An 18,267-nucleotide genomic window follows, 5' to 3' on the forward strand; every position below is an offset into this window, starting at 1 on the left:
TTGTGTCTCTTCTACGGACTGTGCCAAATTTGGCTTTAACAACGAGAATCTGGTTCGTGGCTGTCGTTTGAGAAACAACTCTGCTGGTGTTCAACCAGTAGTTGTATGAGGAGTATTTTGATATGTAATCAAAAAATTAGCCAATTTGTGATCCAATGACAACTGTCATTTCCTTGGATTTGGATCTAACATTTGTTTTATGAGAGCACGTTTTACAATTTGTACAGTGCGCTCTGCTGCACCATTCGAAGCAGGATGGTATGGTGGAACCTTGGTATGTTTCACACCATTTTTGCTCGTGATTTGTGCAAATTCTTCTGAATGAAATTGTGGTCCATTATCCAAAACAATTTCTTCAGGGAGGCCAAATGAAGAAAATAATTTTCGTAAAATGTCCAATGTTTTACTTCTTGTTATTTTCCACATTGGAAACACCTCAACCCACTTCGAATAGCTATCAATCACAATGAACAATTGTTGTCCTTCTAACTCAGCAAAATCAATATGTAGCCTTTGCCACACCCTGGGAGGCCATTTCCATGGCTGTAATGGTACTAGTGGTGGTTGCTTGCTTACCGATTGACATGTTGTACGCTGACTCACGATGTACTCTATATCTTTATCAAGACCTGGCCACCATAAATAACTGCATGCAAAACTCTTGGTCAAGCACATTCCCAGGTGCTAGTCATGGAGGTCTCCTAATAATTTGGACCTGAATTTATTTGGTATAACCACTCTTGCATCCCACATGATACAATCTTTATCGACTGATAATTAATTCCTACGAATGAAGAATGGATGTGTATCTTTGTCTGTTACTTGGTTGGCCATCTATTTGCAATATACTCATATACCTTTGACATCACTGGGTCACGTTTGGTTGCTCTGCCAATTTCTTCAGCTGTGACTGGCAGTTCATCAATGTATGAAAAATAAAACACTTCTTTCCTATCGGGTGTAACTTGTGATGGGGAAGGCAATCTAGACATTGCATCAGCATTACTGTGATCAGCTGATCGTCTGTATTCAATATCATATGTATATGCTGACAAAATCAAAGCCCATCTCTGCATTCGGGCTGCAGCTAATGTTGGAACTGGGGACTTTGGATGGAGGATTGCTGTTAGGGGCTTATGGTCCGTAACGATGGTATTCTTACGACCATACAAGCATTTGTGAAACTTCTTGACCCCAAAAATTAATGCAAAAGCTTCTCTTTCAATTTGCGCATAATTACTCTCACTGGCACTGAGAGTGCGTGAAGCAAAAGCAATTGGTCTCTCCTCCCCACTACTTAATACATGAGAGATCACTGCCCCAACTCCATACGGAGAGGCATCACATGCTAGCTTAATCTCCTTAGATATGTCATAGTGAACTAACATGGTGCTCTCTACCAATTTGCTTTTACACTCCTTGAATGCTGTATCGTATTCTTTTGACCACTTCCAATGGACCTGTTTTTTCAAAAGTTCATTCAGTGGATGTAATACTGTAGCCAAATTGGTAGGAACTTCCCATAATAGTTCAAAAGACCCAAGAATGAATGAAGTTCAGTGACATTCCTGGGAGTGGGTGCATTTCTAATTGCATCCAATTTTCCATGGTTCCATGTAAACCATCTTTGTCTACTCTGTACCCTAAGTACTCCACTGAGTTTTTAAATAACTCACACTTACGAGCAGACACTTGTACTCTGTGCTTCTCTAGCCGTTTGAGGACTTCATTCAATATGTTATTATGAATTTGCCTATTAGGTGCTGAAATTAGTATGTCATCCAAATAACATACTACCCCTTCAATACCTTGCAAAATCTGGTTCATCACCCCTTGGAATATGGCAGGGGCAGAAGACACTCCAAACGGTAGCCTATTAAATTGATATAGTCCTAGATGAGTATTTATAGTCAAACCTGACTTGGACTTCTCAACTAGTTCAAGCTGTAAGTAGGCATTCATAAGATCCAGTTTTGAGAAGATCTGACCACCTGTCAGTGTTGTGAACAAATCTTCTATATTCGGCAATGTATTGGGGACATGACCCTCTAGAACCTGGTTTACAGTTACTTTATAATCACCACATAATCTTACCTTACCATCGGACTTAGGTACAACAACAATGGGTATAGCCCAATTACATTAATCTATCTTACAAATAATGTTCTCAGTCTCTAGTCTTTTGAGTTCTTGCTCAACTTTCTCCTTGAGTGCATATGGTACGGAACGTGGCTTGTAGTGAACCGATCTAGCGTCCTTCTGTATCCTGACACTCGCCTTGAAGCCTTGGATCGGACTGCCCGTTTTGCAGAACACCTTCGGATACTTCTTGATAACCTCATCTGTTGATGAAAATCTCGCTTCCACACAGAAAATCTTACTCCAATCCAGCTTCAGTGAGCTCAACCAATTTCTTCCTAGTAAGGCAGACTTGTCTCCTTTCACTACTATTAGAGGCAAGTTCTGAAATTGATCTTTAGATTTCACCGATACGATGATACGACCTACCACAGGAACTTTCTCTCCCGAGTAGCCTCGCAGCTCTATCTTGGATTTCTCCAGTTGGAAATCACGCAATTTGTCACGGTATAGTGATTCCGGTACTACACTCACGGATGTACCCGTGTCAGTTTCCATTGGTATCTTGAATCCTGCAACATCTATGTGGATTTTGATGCTTTCCGAATCGCTGTCTGTTAACCTCGTGCTCCTGATGGCGTATAACTCTAACATCTCGTTCTGTTGTTGTTCTTCCATGCTATGTAGTCTCTTGGGATTTCTACTCATAGCTTTGAATGCTGGAGTCATAGCTTTGAACGCTGATTTACCCTTCAGTCGGCACGCCTTCGAAGATGCCCAGTCTTTCTGCAGAAGAAACACTCTGCCTTCACGTATGGACAACTTTGAGCAATGTGTTGTCCCAGGCACCTATAGCATGACTTCGATGCTCTGTTAGAATTTCCAGTTTCTGAGACTTTGGGCCCCCACCGTCTTTTACTTTGAACCTGCAGGTAATTTACCTCGGTTGACTGACGACCATAATTATTATTTAATTCGCGGGAATATTGTTCGGCCATGCCCATCGACCTCGCTGTCTGACAAGCAATCTCAAAAGTCAAGCCATCCGTCGTCAATAACTTCCTTCTGATCGCATCATTTTTCACCCCACAAACAAAACGATCTCGTAATGCTCGGTTTTGAAAGTTTCCAAAATTACAGTGCATCGATAGCTTTTTTAATGCTACGATGTAATCACTAATACTTTATCAGCCTTTTGACTCCGAATCCTGAAACGATAGTTTTCAGCAATTTCTAACGGTTTGGGGTTATAGTGCTGCTCCAGCTTCGTTAAAATCTCTTTAAGCGTTGTGTCCTTTGGCTCGTCAGGCACAAGCAGATTTACAAGGGTTTTGTATAATGTCGGACCTGCCTCCGATAAGAAGATCGCTTTCTTATGTTCCAACACAGCCCGGTTCTGGACTGCATTGTCTGGAACTTCGATTATGTTATTTGCAGTGAAATATATTTCTAGCCTATCCACATATGCTTTAAAACGTTCCCGGTCGTGTCTATATTCCCCCAAATATCCGATTACACCTGCCATTTTAATCTCTAGCTGTTCACACCATGTGCTGTACTTTACCTCGGATTTTGTGGCTGTTTTCCAAAGACAGAAACTTCCAAAGTTTCTCTGTCGGCTGGCTGAATCCTTCACCAACAAAATTTAAGCTTTAAATCATCCGAAAGATCCCATCTCAATCGCCAAATGTGATATATTTACAGAGCACAGCACACACAGCTCCTAACATGGCAGGCAGCTCTCTCGGAAGGCTCCGGAAATCTGCCTGGTTCTGTTTATTATTAACCCTGCACTTGCAGTACACAATACGTCCACATCCATAGCATGGAGCTACAAACATTACAAGCTTACAGACATTACAGCCTTAATCCCTTATTGGTTAAGAAACTGTCTATAAGAACATATGCTTCCTGAGGAACTGAACTGGGGAGCCCAGATGCACCCCTAATTCACCAAATCATTGCTACTCATGACTCCACTCCCTGGCCCTCAGCAGGGCCGGCAGCAGAGTCTGCCGGCAGGGTCATCCTAGCACTTATCACTGTATTAGAAAACTACAGCATGCACTTCAGGGTCCTGCTGAATCCAATATTCAAATAAGCTCCCAGCCCATGACCTTTAACAGGAGCATTAAAAATCATGAGAACACCATCACCATCCTGATTTGGATATAGATCTCCATCAAAAACTTATATTTATATAACATCCTGAACATGGTAAAACACAGAACCATAATCAGACAAATATTGACACCGAGCCAAAGAAGGAGATATTAGGACAGGGGGACAGGGTTCGTCAAAGAGGTAGGTTTTAAGAACCGTCTTAAAAGGAAGAGAGGTGGAGAGCCAGAGAGGTTTAGGGAGGAAATTCCAGAGTTTAGGGCCTGGACGGCTGAAGGCACATCCACCAATGGTGTGAAGGAAGGGGGGGGTGGACAAGAGGCAAAAATAGGACGATCACAGAGTTTTCTGAGGGGCTGTAGCGCTGGAAGAGGTTACAGAGATAGGGAGGAGCGTGACCATGAAGATAACCCAAGCATGAGAATTTTAAAATCGGGGTCTTGTGATGAGAGATCTCCATTTTATCATTGTCGCTGGTTCAAAATCCTGAAATTCTCTACCCAACAACATTATGGGAGCACCATCGACACAAAGACAGCACCTTTGCAGGGTACTTATACCAAGTTGCATTCAACAACTGCTGTGGAAGATAAAGTGCAACATCCTCATTGACACCTGGGAGTCCCTAACTAAAGACCACCCTAAGTGGAGAAAATGCATCTGGGAGAGCGCTGAGCACCTCTAATCTCATCGCCGAGAGCATGTAGAAGTCAAGTGCAGGCAGCAGAAAGAGCATGCGGCAAACCTGTCCCATTCTTCCTTACCCTCAATGACTGTCTGTCCCACCTGCAACAGGGACTGTGGTTCTAGTATTGGACTGTTCAACCACCTAAGAACTCATTTTAAGGGTGGAAGCAACTTTTCCTCGATTCCGAGGGACTGCCTATGATGATGATGATGGGAAGATCTGGGCATGGTTGATATTGGATTGTTACTTCGAAGTTAAGTTGAGCTCCGAAGCATAAAGAATATATGTTACTATGCCAGAAACCAGGGAGTAATTGTGGGAGAAGTATGAAGTATGGGGAAAAGGTGCAATCTGAAAACCTCAAATTTTTATTCTAACCAGACACTCCTGTGTGCAATGGCTAGGCAAAGGCCTGGTTTGAAAACTACTGAAAGTTGTTAAAAATGACAGATTACCAACTAGTAAAATGAATGCTGACCCTTGTTTCATCCATTGTGCTAATATTCAAAGTAAAACAACATCATAGAAAAATTTTGGACAATGGAAGGCAACTCCGAGATGTTGTCGCAAATAGTTGGAATCCATGTAGAATACCTTGCATCGCAAATTAATTGGCCTGTTCTTCATTTGAATATTAAATTACGTTGTTTAACGGACACTCTCATTGCTTCACTGATTGAAGAAGTCTTGAAAAAGTTATTAGGCTGTTGTGAGTCATATTGGAACAACTATAGGGTGCAGGGTAAAGGGTTGTAAAACAACAGACATGGCAAGCTTTGTTACTGAAAAAAGTCCCCAAAATATCATAGCGTAAATGGCTATGTTCAGCCTGGAAAATTCCACGGAACGGCCAGGCCAGAATTTCAATCTTGAGACTTTCAGGATGTGGTTGAAAACCAATAGCAAGGTAAAGGAAGGCTACCCTACATCAGTTCGAGGCATAATATTGGCCAGGGAGCCCTGGGTAGGAAGAAAAAGAACTGCTGCTTCATTCTGGGCCACCACTTACAACCTACCTCGTTGTGGCATGTTGCCAGAGCTGAGGTTCAGAACAGTTCACTCTCAAAGCTTGCCATGTCAGTTGTTTTACTACCCTCTTCCAAGATGGCAGCCGGGGTGGCAGCTCCCTAGGGAGCTCCCATGCCAAATCAACTTTACCCTTGCCATCCAACAACTATCCACCCTCAACCTCCCCTCCTCCCACTGTCTAAACTCCCACTAGCCCTAATAGACCCTAATAGGGGGTGCATAAATCCCTACCTTAAACCCTAACCCTGCAAATCCCAAAATTTTGGCCTATCTCAGACTTGGCTCCAAACCACCCATCGGCAACGACTATCAGACTAAAAGTGACGTCCGAACCTCCTGCAGGGTCATCCTGGACCTCTTCCCCCCCACCCCCAAGACCTCCTCCTCTGACATCGTCCCAGCTGCTCCACCCGATCCCTCGACGATGCCCAGTGAGTTAAGTGAGCATCCGACCAGGTGTTCGGGCCCCCAGCTGCATCCAGGCCTCTCCCCAGCGGTGATCAGGCATTCGGGCCCCCAACTGCATCCAGACCTCTCCCTAGGGGCATCCAGACCTCTTCCCAGTGGCGACAGACGTTCAGGCCCCCAGCGGCGACCAGATCCCCTCCAGCGGTGACAACTGTGCCTCTCCTCCACGACAGCGTTTGGGTCTCCTCCTCTTCCAAGATAGCAGCTGGCCTTTCCCCCTCCTTCAGAGATGACTGGGCCTCTCCTTCCCCACTGGTGACCTGGCCTCTTATGACTGTTGAGCATCATGGCTGTGACCTTCCACTCTGAACTCCGGTGGGCCACTGACCCTCTCAATGCCCGCCCCCAACTAAACCTCGGACCACCTACCATCAAGGATTCTGCTTGTTATGTATGTAAACATTGTAACTGTGTAAGACTTGCCACTAGAGTGCGCAACTGTTGGAGGCCCATGGGTCACCTGCACGCACCGTGCAAGGGAGTATAAAAGATTGTCTAGCTTGCTGCTTAGGCACTCTGGAGTTGTATTAAAGAGACTAAGGTCACAGCAGTTTTAGCTCACAATACTCAGTCTTGTGGAGTTCTTCCATATTTAACAATTGGCGATGAGTAACAGATTACGAACTTTCAAGCGATCATGGCTGCCATTGGTATTTTAGAGAGATTTGTAGAGGGTGATGATTGGGAAGCCTTCGTTGAGCGTCTCGACCAGTACTTCATGGCCAATGAGCTGGATGGGGACGATAAAGCGATCAAGCGCAGGGCGATTCTCCTCACCGTGTGTGGATCCACAATATACGGCCTCATCAAGAATCTGCTAGCACCGGAGAAACCAGCGGAGAAGACATATACAGAGTTGTGTACGCTGGTTCAGAACCACCTCAAGCTGAAGGAGAGTGTCTTAATGGCCAGGTATCGCTTCAACACGCACCACTGTTCCGAGGGCCAGGACGTGGCGAGTTATGTCGCCAACCTGAGACGCCTTGCGGGAACTTGCGAATTTGCTGGATTTTGGGGGGAAATGCTGCGGGACTTTTTTGTGCTTGGCATCGGCCACAAGGTCATTCTTCACAAGCTGCTGTCTGCCAAATCCCTAGACCTGAGCAAGGCCATCATGATAGCCCAGGCATTCATATCCACAAGTGATAATACCAGACAGATATCTTCCCAGCATCGAAGCTCACCGGCAAGTACTGTGCATAAAATAACGTTGCTAGCAGGCAGAACTGCATATGGCAGGGCTTACACATCTGCAGCTACAAGACCTAGGATGACTCAGAGTCTGTCATCGGGTGTGAATGCAAATCCATTAGCACCATATTGGCGCTGCAGGGACAATCATCGAGCCCATCGATGTCGATTCAAGCACTATGTGTGCAAAGGCTACAAAACAATGGGACACCTCCAGCGAATGTACAAGAGTGCTACGATTCATTACGTGGCAGAGTCGGCAGAGGATGATCGATCTGGCGCAGATCACGCAGAACAAACAAGAGAGGCAACTCAACCCGAGGAAGAAGTGTATGGGGTATACACATTCACCACCAAGAGCCATCCTATCATGCTGAAAGTCAAATTGAACGGTATTCCGGTATCAATGGAGTTGGACGTGAGGGCGAGTTGGTCAATTATGAGCCAGAAGGCTTTTGAGAAACTGTGGGGCAATAAGGCATAAAGGCCCAAACTGTGCCCGATTCAGACAAAGCTGCGCACCTACACCAAAGAGCTCATAACAGTCATTGGTAGTGCGGTAGTTAAGGTATTCTACCTAATATATCACTGTGGATTGTACCAGGCGATGGCCCAATGCTATTCGGCAGAAGCTGGCTGGGAAAGATTCGATGGAACTGGGATGACATCAAAGCATATCTTAAGTGGTTGATGCCTCGTGCGCCCAAGTGTTGAGCAAGTTTCCGTCGCTATTTGAACCAGGCATCTGCAACTTCACAGGTGCAAAGGTGCAGATCCATCGAGACCCCGATGCAAGGCCCGTTCATCACAAGGCTCGAGTGGTTCCATATATGATGAGGGAGAAAGTCGAGATCAAACTAGACAGACTTCAACGAGAGGGAATCATATCGCCAGCCGAGTTCAACGAGTGGGCCAATCCAATTGCTCCGGTGTTGAAAAGCGATGACACGGTCAGAATCTGCGGAGACTACAAGGTAACGATCAACCGAGTCCTGTTATAAGACCAGTACCCACTACCTAAGGCAGATGACCTGTTCGCAACGTTAGCAGGGGGAAAGTCGTTCACCAAGTTGGACCTAACCTCCGCCTACAGGATACAGGAGCTGGCTGAATCTTTGAAAAGATTGCTGTGCATCAACACGCACAAAGGACTATTTATATACCACAGGTGCCCTTTTGAGATTCGCTCAGCTGCTGCCATCTTCCAGAGGAACATGAAGAGTCTGCTGAAATTGGTTCTGCATCCCGTTGTGTTTCAAGACAACATCCTGATGACCGGTCGTGACACCACCGAACACCTGCACAACCTGGAAGAGGTTCTAAGTCGACTGGACAGAGTGGGACTCAGGCTGAAATGCTCCAAGTGTGTTTTCCTGGCGCCAGAAGTCGAATTTTTGGGGAGAAAGATTGCGGCAGACGGCATCAGACCCACGGACTCAAAGACAGAGGACATCAAGAATGCACCCAGACCACAGAATGTGACGGAACTGCGTTCGTTCTTGGGACTCCTCAGCTATTTTGGTAACTTTCTACCCGGGTTAAGCACTTTGCTGGAACCATTGCACATGTTGCTATGTAAGGGTGATGACTGGGTTTGGGGTAAATCTTAAGAGACAGCCTTTGAGAAGGCCAGAAACCTATTTTGTTCCAATAAGTTACTTGTACTGTATGACCTGTGTAAACGATTAGTGCTAGCTTGTGATGCATCTTCGTACGGGGTCGGCTGTGTGTTACAGCAAACCAATGTATTGGGCAAACTTCAACCGATTACAAACGCATCTAAAAGTCTGTCTAACGCTGAAAGAGTCTACAGTATGGTCAAGAAAGAGGCGTTAGCTTGTGTATATGGGGTTAAGGAAATGCACCAATACTTAGTTGGACTTCGGTTTGAGGTTGAAACCGACGACAAACCGCTCATTTCGCTGTTTTCAGAAAGCAAAAGTAAAAACACCAATGCTTCGTCCCGCATCCAAAGATGGGCACGAACATTGTCCGTCTATGACTATATTATCCGCCACAGACCAGGCACAGAGAACTGTGCTGATGCCCTCAGTCGGCTACGATTGCCCACTACCGGGGTGGAAATGGTGCAACCTACAGACTTGCTTCTGGTCATGGATGCTTTTGAGAATGAGTGGTCACCCGTCACAGCTCGCCAGATCAGGACCTGGACCAGCCAGGATCCTGTGCTATCACTTGTAAAAAGTTGCTGGTCGGCTGTTCCCGGGGAAATGCAAGATGAAATTAAGCCTTTTCACCGACACAAAGATGAAATGTCCATCCAGTCGGATTGTCTCATATGGGGTAATCGCATGGTTTTGCCAAAAAAAGGCAGGGAAACGTTTATACGCGACCTGCACAATACCCACCCTGGCATAGTCATGATGAAGGCTATAGCCAGGTCGCATATTTGGTGGCCGGGCATTGACTCGGACTTAGAGTCATGCGTACACCAGCGCAACACCTGCTCACAATTGAGCAATGCACCAAGGGAGGATCCATTGAATCTATGGTCATGGCCCTCCAAACCGTGGTCCTGGATCCAGGTAGATTTTGCTGGCCCCTTTCTCGGAAAGATGTTTTTAGTTGCAGTGGATGCTTACTCTAAATGGATTGAATGTGTAATCATGTCATCCACCACATCCACTGCCACTATTGAAAGCCTCCGGGCCATGTTCGCCACCCATGGCTTGCCCGACATCCTTGTTAGTGACAATGGACCGTGTTTCACCAGCTTGGAATTCAACGAGTTTATGATCCACAATGGCATCAAGCATGTCAGGTCTGCCCCGTTTAAGCTCGCATCCAACGGTCAAGCAGAACGGGCAGTCCAAACTATCAAGCAGAGCTTGAAACGTGTGACGGAAGGCTCCTTGCAGACCCACTTATCTCGGGTTCTGCTCAGTTACTGGATGCGACCCCACTCACTCACCGGGGTTCCCCCAGCAGAATTGTTAATGAAGAAAGCACTCAAAACCAGGCTCTCCACAGTCCACCCGGATCTTAATGATCATATGGAAACCCAGCATCACCGGCAAAACATGTACCACAATCTTGTGGCTGTATCGCGTGACATTGATGTTAACGACCCCGTGTTTGTCCTGAATTACGGTCATGGTCCGAAATGGGTCGCTGACACTGTCTTGGCCAAGGAGGGGAATAGAGTGTTTATAGTCAAACTATTGAATGGACAATCAGAAAGCATTTGGATCAGACTAAACTGTGGTTCACCGATAATCAGGAACAACCTGAAGAGGACATCACCATCATCGATCCACCAACACACACCCAACCAGCAATCGACCTCGCTGTCAATCAAGAGGATGAACCCTCCATTCCCAACCGTCCTGTCAGACCAGCCGCGCCGCAGTGCAGCAATGGTCCGACCAACTCACCCATGTCAGAGTTTGAACTCAGACAATCACCCAGGGAGCGTAGGGCCCCTGATCATCTCAACTTGTAAATAATTTGTATCAAAGACTTGGGAGGGGGTGTGGGAGCGGAGTGATGTTATGTATGGAAACATTGTAACTGTGTAAGACTTGCCAAAAGAGGGTGCAACTGTTGGAGGCCCAAGGGTTACCTGTACACACCGTGCAAGGGAGTATAAAAGGTTGTCTGCCATGCTGCTTAGGCACTCTGCAGTTGTATTAAAGAGACTAAGGTCACATCAGTTTTAGCTCACAGTACTCAGTCTTGTGGAGTTCTTCCATACTTAACACTGCTCAGCGCCGAGCATGCAGCCAATATCTCGCCGTAGACAATTAGGCCCATATAGCAGTGCCTGGTCCCAGTCGTCTTGGACCCCCTTGCCATTGGACCAAGACCTTGCTCAGCTAAGCCCGTGTGGTAGCTGGTGTGCAACGGCCACCCCACGTTAAAAGAACTCACGCACAGGCATCTTCCACTCTGTTAACATGAAGTTCGGGACCTGGAATGTCAGGACCCTCATGGACAACTCCAACAGTGACAGGCCGGAACGCCGCACCGCCATAGTTGCCCGGGAACTTAGATACTTTGATATCGACTCGCCGTCCTAAACGAGACCCAGCGGGCAGGGGAAGGCCAACTCAAGGAACAAGGTGGAGGTTACACCTTCTTCTGGAAAGGCAAACCAGAGGAAGAATGTCGCCTTCACGGAGTCGGCTTTGCCATCAAAAACGAGCTGGTCAACCGCCTCAAAGACTCCCCCTGCGGGGTTAATGAATGCCTCGTGACTCTTTGACTCACCCTATCCTGGAATCAATGCGCCACAGTCATCAGTGTGTACACCCCAACAATTGATGCAACAGATGAGACCAAAGAGGGTTTTTACTCCAACCTCGAAAAATCCCTGTCCTGCGTCCCCGCGGATGACAAACTGATCCTCCTAGGTGACTTCAACGCCAGGGTTAGCAAAGACACAGCCCTCTGGGGAGGTGTGATTGGCAGAGAGGGGGTAGGGAAAGCCAACTCCAGCGGTACCCTACTCCTGACAAAATGTCTAGAACATGAACTTTTCATCACCAACACCTTGTTCCGCCAGAGGGACAAATACAAGGCATCGTGGCAATACCCTCACTCCAAACACTGGCACCTGCTTGACTATGTTATTATCCGCGCATTACCCACGCCATGACAGGAGCTGACAACTGCTGGACGACCCACCACCTGATCCGATCTGTCATGTATTCAACCAGCATTGTAACCCATGTATAAACTGACCTAAGTTGTACACCGTGAGAACACTGACCACTAGATGGGAAACACTCCTAACCTGGACCTTCAGGTATAAAAGGGGAAGCTCCACCCACCTTCATCACTTGAGTGCTAAGGAATAAAGAACAGGTCACAGACTGACCTTCTCTCAAGCATGGGCCTCGTGTGCATTTATACTGTGTAGTAAGGACGTATCAATGGCGACAAGAAACTGGGATTTAAACCACGCGAGCATGGCCACTAGCAGAACAGACGAGAGGTACTGTGTTAAGGAATGGTTGGGACAGAGATTCAACATTGTTAAAGCAGCACACAGTTCTCCAGGCAAACAAGGGCAGTCAGGCATGCCCCAACATGTAGTCGAACCCAGAGGGGGAGTTCGACAGAGACAATGGCAAGCTGAACAGCGATTCACGCCATTGCAAGGGACAATGCGGCCAGTAATGGGGCCATCAACACCTGTTAATGGTGCACTCAAGGACAATAACAGGGGCAGTCAGGGACGATCGACTGGCAAGGGACCTTTTGTTTCAAACCGCAACTCATGCTGGAGGCGTGGAGGCATACATTCAGCCGGAGTTTGCAGAGATGAGCAAAATACCTGCAGAAATTGCAGAAATGGGCACTGGGGGAAATCGCTGGAAGTTGAAGTTCAGCGACTTCATGTGGAGCACGTATACAGTTCATACACCAGGACGCGACCGATAATGATGAAAGTGCTCCTCAATGGCATCCCAGTGTCAATGGAGTTAGACACGAGTGCCAGCCAGTCCCTGATGGGTATCAAACAGTTCGAAAAGTTGTGGGCATCCAAGGCCAGGAGGCCAAAATTATCGCCGATTGACACACAGCTACGGAATTACACAAAGCAGATCATTCCGGTGCTAGGCAGCGCCACGGTAGTCGTGACCCACAAAGATTCGGAGAACAGGTTGCCACTCTGGATTGTCCCAGGGGACGGTCCCGCACTACTGGGGAGGAGTTGGCTTGCTGTCATGAACTGGAAATGGGTCGATGTCAATGCAATTTCCTCTGTGGAGCGAGTATCATGCTCACAGGTCCTGGACACAAATTTGACTCATTATTTCAACCCGGCATTGGCACTTTCATGGGGGCCAAGGTAGTGATTCACATAAACCCGGACGCCAGACCAGTACACCACAAGGCCAGAGCGGTGCTGTACGTGATGCGGGAAAAGATAGAAGGCAAATTGGACCGCCTGTTGAGGGAAGGCATCATCTCGCCAGTCGAATTCAGTGACTGGGCGAGCCCGATTGTGCCGGTGCTCAAGGCGGATGGGTCGGTCAGGATATGTGGCGATTACAAGGCCACCATCAATCGGGTGTCACTCCAAGACCAGTACCCGCTACCGAGAGCGGAGGACCTCTTTGCGACGCTATCCGGTGGCAAACTTTTTTCAAAATTGGACCTGACCTCAGCTTACATGACCCAGGAGCTGGCGAGTGAGTCGAAGAAGCTGACCACCATCACGACACACAAGGGGTTGTTTGAGTACAACAGATGTCCATTCGGGATTCGCTCGGCCGCCGCGATCTTTCAACGAAATATGGAAAGCCTCCTCAAGTCGATTCCAGGGACGGTGGTTTTTCAGGACGACATCCTCATTACGGGTTACGATACTGAAGAACACCTCCACAACCTGGAGGAGGTGCTACGCAGACTGGACCGGGTAGGTCTGCGACTGAAAAAGGCGAAGTGCGTCTTCCTAGCTCCAGAGGTAGAATTCCTGGGGATGAGGGTAGCAGCACTCGGGATCAGCCCTACTGCATCCAAGACGGAAGCGATCCAGAGAGCACCCAGACCCTGTAACACGACGGAGCTGCGTTCGTTCCTGGGGCTCCTGAACTATTTTGGTAACTTTCTTCCCAAATTGAGCACGCTGCTAGAGCCGCTACACGTGCTCCTATGCAAAGGTCGTGAATGGGTCTGGGGGGACAGCCAGGAAAGGGCTTTTAATAGAGCACGCAATTTGTTATTATCCAACAATCTGTTAACGGTATATGACCCATGTAAGAAACTTGTGTTAACGTGCGATGCGTCGTCCTATGGTGTCGGGTGTGTGTTGCAACATGTCAATGCCAAGGGTCAGTTACAGCCGGTAGCTTATGCCTCCAGGAGTCTGTCCCAGGCAGAAAGGGGCTACGGGATGGTAGAAAAGGAGGCGCTCGCATGTGTATATGCGGTAAAGAAAATGCACCAGTACCTGTTTGGCAGGAAATTTGAGCAGGAGACAGATCACAAACCCCTAATGTCCCTTTTGGCCGACAACAAGGCCATAAATACAAACGCATCGGCCCGCATACAGAGGTGGACACTCACGTTAGCTGCCTATGACTACACAATTCGGCACAGACCGGGCACCGAAAACTGCGCCGATGCACTCAGCAGGCTCCCACTAGCCACCACTGAGGGGGCTACCGAGCATGGTGCTGAGATGGTCATGGCTGTTGAAGCTTTCGGAAGCGAAGTCTCACCCGTGACAGCCCGTCAGATTAAAGTCTGGACAAATAGAGACCCACTATTGTCTCTAGTCAAGAAATGTGTCCTGAATGGGGACTGGGCAGCCACGTACAGGGCATGCCCTGAGAAATTTAAACCATTTCATAGGCGCAAGGATGAACTCTCGATTCAGGCCGATTGCCTACTGTGGGGAAACCGCAAAGTCATGCCCCAGATGGGCAGAGAGGTGTTCATCAGAGAACTCCACAATGGGCACCCGGGCATTGTCACGATGAAGGCAATTGCCAGGTCACACGTTTGGTGGCCAGGGATAGACGCAGATTTGGAACTTTGTGTTCGCAAGTGCAACACGTGTGCCCAGCTGGGCCATGCGCCCAGGGAAGCCCCCCTTAGCCCCTGGCCATGACCCGCCAAGCCTTGGTCACGCATCCATGTGGACTACGCAGGTCCTTTCATGGGGAAAATGTGTTTGGCTGTAGGAGACGCCTACTCCAAATGGATCGAGTGTGACATTTTAAATTCAAGCACATCCTCTGCCACGGTAGAAAGTCTACGGGCAATGTTCGCCGCCCACGGTCTACCGGACACCTTGGTCAGCGACAATGGCCCGTGCTTCAGAAGCACTGAATTCCAGGACTTCATGGCAGGCAATGGAATTAACCATGTTAGAATGGCACCGTTCAAGCCGGCCTCAAACGGCCAGGCAGAACGAGCAGTGCAGATAATCAAACAGGGGATGCTCAGATTCCAAGGGGGTTCCCTACAAACCCGCTTATCACTCCTCCTGTTGGCTTATAGAACTCGACCACACTCGCTCACAGGGGTTCCACCCGCAGAGCTACTAATGAAAAGGATGCTCAAAACCCGATTATCCCTTATACACCCCACCATGAAAGAAATTGTCGAGAGCAGGCGCCAGTCACAATATCACTACCATGACAGGAATGCGAGAGCGTGATGTATTGATGTAAATGATCCTGTTTTTGTCCTCAACTACGCTGCAGGGTCCAAATGGCTCGCAGGCACTGTGGTTGCCAAAGAGGGAAATAGGATTCTGGTAGTTAAACTTACCAATGGACAAATCTGCCGCAAACATGTGGATCAAACAAAAAGGAGGTTCAGTAACCCCATAGAAGAAGCAGAGGAAGAACACGATATAGAGCTCACTCCACCACAGGTGACCGAACACCGGAACCAAAGGGAGGAGAGCCCAGTCACTGTGGGCAGTCCGGACAGGCCTGAGGCACTGCAAACAGCAGACACTCAGGCCAGCGCCCAACAACCAGAACCCCAACTCAGGTGCTCTACAAGGGAGCGTAAACTACCAGAGAGACTCAACCTGTGATCCCAATAAGACTTTGGGGGGGGAGGTGATGTCATGTATTCAACCAGCATTGTAACCCATGTATAAACTGACCTAAGTTGTACACCGTGAGAACACTGACCACTAGGTGGGAGACACTCCTAACCTGGACCTTCAGGTATAAAAGGGGAAGCTCCACCCACCTTCATCACTTGAGTGCTAAGGAATAAAGGACAGGTCACAGACTGACCTTCTCTCAAGCATCGGCCTCGTGTGCATTTATACTGTGTAGTAAGGACGTATCACGATCCATCATTGACATCAATATAGCCCCAAAGTGGAAGGGGCAGCAGAAGCAGTGCCGCAAAAAAGTCAATGCCGGAGCACTTAAAGACCCAGCTAAGTAAGCCCTATACACTCAGTGCCTCACAGCTAACCTGGCATGCCTTGATGACCCTGAAACGCAGAATGCGCACAGCGCTTGGTCTGCCCTCCAGGCCTCCATAACCAGTGCCTGCGAAGAGACGCTCGGTCACTCAACTAGGAAACATCAGGATTGGTTTGATGAGAATGATCAGGAGATCCAAGAGCTAATAAATCACAAGCACAGAGCATTTCTGAGCCTTAAGCAACAACCCTACTCGGGAGCAACAAAGCAGCATTACAATCGGCTCAAGGCTGAGGTCCAACAAAAAACCCGGGACAAAAAGAACAGGTGGTGGATGGAGAAAGCACAGGAGATACAGCAGCTGGCTGACAGCCATGATGTGCGAGGATTCTTCATCGCAGTCAAGGCCACTTACTGTCCAAACTCCCAAGGCCCCACCCCACTGCTGGCCAAGAACGGGCAAACACTCATCAAGGACGCCGAGGCAGTCAGGGCCCACTGGAAGGAGCACTTCGAAGATCACCTCAATTGAGACTCTGCCTTTGACTCGCATGTTCTCGACTCCATCCCACAGCATGCTACCCGCCACCACCTCAGTAAAACCCCAGCACTGCACAAGGTAGAAAAAGCCATAAGACAGCTTAAGAACAACAAGGCTACGGGAGCGAATGGAATCCCTGCTGAGGCACTAAAGTATGGCGGAGAGGCACTGTTGGCGCGAATACACGACCTCATCTCTCTCATCTGGAGGGAGGAGAGCATGTCGGGAGATCTCAGAGATGCAGTGATCGTGACCATCTTTAAAAAATGGGATAAGTCCGACTGCGGCAACTACAGGGGAATCTCCCTGCGATCAGCCACTGGGAAAGTTGTCACTAGAGTCCTCCTCAACCATCTTCTCCCTGTGGCCGAGGAGCTCCTCCTGGAGTGACAGTGCGGATTTGATCCCCTATGGGCACAACGGACATGAGTTTTGTAGCGCGACAGCAAAGGCCTTTGACACCGTCAACCGCGAGGGTCTATGGAGCGTCCTCCTCCGTTTTGGATGCCCCAAAAGTTCGTCAACATCCTCCACCTGCTCCATGATAACCTGCAGACTGTGATCCTTACCAACGGATCCATTACCCAATCCACGTCCGGGCCGGGGTCATCGCCCCAGCCCTTTTCTCAATCTTCCTCGCTGCCATGCTCCACCTCACAATCAACAAGCTCCCCGCTGGAGTGGAACTAAACTACAGAACCAGTGGGAACCTGTTCAACCTTCGCCGTCTCCAGTCCAGGTCCAAGACCACCCCAACCTCTGTCATCGAACTACAATTCACGAACGATGCCTGCATCTGCGCACATACAGAGGCTGAACTCCAAGTCATAGTCAATGTATTTACTGAGCCGTACGAAAGCATGGGCCTTACGCTAAACAACCGTAAGACAAAGGTCCTCCACTAGCCTTCCTCGCAGCACAGCACTGCCCCCCAGTGGACCGTTTCCTATACCTCGGGAACCTCATCAACAAGAGCAGACATTGATGGCAAGATTCAACACCGCCTCCAGTGCACCAGTACAGTCTTCGGCCGCCTGAGGAAAAGAATGTTTGAAGACCAGGCCCTCAAATCTACCACCAAGCTCATGGTCTACAGGGCTGTAGTAATATCCACACTCCTGTACGGCTCAGAGACATGGACCATGTACAGTAGACACTTCAAATCACTGGAAAAATACCACCAACAATGTTTCCGTAAGATCCTACAAATCCACTGGGAGGACAGACGCACCAGCATTAATGTCCTCGACCAGGCCAACATCAACAGCATTGAAGACCCA

At 48.2% G+C, this 18,267-nt stretch overlaps 1 protein-coding gene across 1 annotated transcript in view; it reads right to left on the minus strand.

Moving 5' to 3' along the window:
- The window catches only part of LOC139268181 (UDP-glucuronosyltransferase 2A1-like), a 56,710-nt gene that overhangs the window by 18,833 nt on the left and 19,610 nt on the right, over positions 1 to 18,267 (minus strand). The window lies entirely within an intron of this gene.

The sequence above is a fragment of the Pristiophorus japonicus genome, chromosome 1 (assembly GCF_044704955.1).
Source record: "Pristiophorus japonicus isolate sPriJap1 chromosome 1, sPriJap1.hap1, whole genome shotgun sequence".
Classification (NCBI taxonomy): domain Eukaryota; kingdom Metazoa; phylum Chordata; class Chondrichthyes; family Pristiophoridae; genus Pristiophorus; species Pristiophorus japonicus.